The sequence below is a fragment of the Saccopteryx bilineata genome, chromosome X (genome assembly GCF_036850765.1).
Source record: "Saccopteryx bilineata isolate mSacBil1 chromosome X, mSacBil1_pri_phased_curated, whole genome shotgun sequence".
In the NCBI taxonomy this organism is placed as follows: Eukaryota; Metazoa; Chordata; class Mammalia; order Chiroptera; family Emballonuridae; genus Saccopteryx; species Saccopteryx bilineata.
Window position 1 is genome coordinate 122,069,488 of NC_089502.1, and position 1,921 is coordinate 122,071,408.

Sequence of the window (1,921 nt, forward strand, 5' to 3'; positions counted from 1 at the left end):
TCCACTAAACTAAAGCCTTTAACTCTCTGAGTCCATCAGCAGAGGTAGCGAGGGATCCCTGAGTGCTGAGCCCTGGGCCGCATCTGCTGAGCTTGTTAGTTGTCGGCTGTAGCCCTCAACTCCGTAGTTACCTTGATGGCGGAAGTTCCTTCGCTTTTTTGTTTCCTTCGCCCGGCGCCTCCTGCAGCCGACTGCAGGGTGGCTCCCATGTACGCCCTTCTATGGAGGAAGGTCTGCTCTTAGTACCCAGGGCCCCCGTCCTCAACCCACTTCAGACCTGGATGTCCACCTACAAACCCGGGGCTACCGCCATATTGCCAGGCCTGCTCGCTAACACCTTCCAGGCCGAATTCAGTGTGGCCGCCCTGCTGGGGCCTCTGAGAGCCGGGGGCCTGGGAATAAGTGGGGGCGCACCTTCCTCATGTGTGGGTGTGGTTTCTGCAGAATCCACTGTGGGGTGCTTACCTAGACTCGAAGTCAATCCCGCGATTCCGCGATACCCGGCAACCCAACAACCGTTGGATGCAAGCGCGTGGAAAAAGGTCCTGGGCTCTTAGCCAAAAAGATGGGTCCTTTCAGGCAGGGCTGTCCACGGTGCCTGAGGGCTGAGAACCTGGCACCAAGTTTGGAAGGACTGAAATGGCTGGAGGCGGGAGGTCCTTTCCCGCCAGTTTTCCAGGATAGCTAAAGGCTGATATCCCAGTTTGTGGCTCATGGGAACCCACTGCTTGTCGTCGATGGGTCTTTTCAGGCAGGGCTGTCCAGGGTGCTGAGTGCGGCCCTCCCAAGGACCCCAATGGCTGAATTTAGGGGTCCTTTCTGATAGGGCAGTCCAGGGTGCCTGAGAGCTGAGAGCAGAGGATGGGCTCTGTGAGACCCCACTGGTTAGGAGTTCATGGTTCCTCTCTGGCTACTCTCTCTAACATGCCTGAGAGCTGAGGTCTGGCGGCAGTGTTTGAGGGACCCCATTTGTTGGGATTCTTTTTTTTTTTTTTTTTTTTTTTTTTTAATTTTTCCGAAGCTGGAAACGGAGAGACAGTCAGACTCCCGCATGCGCCCCACCGGGATCCACCCGGCACGCCCACCAGGGGGCGATGCTCTGCTCATCCTGGGCGTCGCCATGTTGCGACCAGAGCCACTCTAGCGCCTGAGGCAGAGTCCCCAGAGCCATCCCCAGCGCCGGGGCCATCTTTGCTCCAATGGAGCCTTGGCTGAGGGAGGGGAAGAGAGAGACAGAGAGGAAAGGGCAGCGGAGCGGTGGAGAAGCAAATGGGCGCTTCTCCTGTGTGCCCTGGCCAGGAATCGAACCCGGGTCCTCTGCACGCTAGGCTGACACTCTACCGCTGAGCCGACCGGGCCAGGGCTTGTTGGGATTCTTTAAGTCCTTTCCGGCAGGGCTGTCCATGGTGCCTGAGGGCTGAGAGCAGGGCGGGTCTCTGTGGGACCCTGTTTGTCAAGAGTCAGTGGGCTCAAGGTCCTCACTCAGGGTCCTCACACTTGTGTGTTCAGAGCCTGGACGCGTCCCTCTAGTCCCACGATATGTCCAGCTGCAGTCAATGGCCTCACATAGCTGAGTACCAATGGGGCAGTCAGGACGCACTGCTAGCGCGCTTCACGGGCCTTACAGGCCTGCCCAGAGGGCCGCAACTCTGTGAGGTCCCTGCTCTTTGTGAGAGAGCCCCTCATTTAGCACTGAGTATCCTCGCCTTGCTCACTTTTGTACAAGACTCCTCTCTTTGCAGACGTGGGTTCAATCCTATGGCGCAATGCCCTTCCATCCCCGAAGCGCATAGGTGGAATTCGTGCACTCCGCAGTGGCTGCTCTTCTGGGTCTCCCAGGGGTAGGAAAAGAACTGGACTCTGTGTGGCCACCTCTGCTATTTGAGGGGTTCCCTCATAACACTCAGGGTCTTCACGTGGG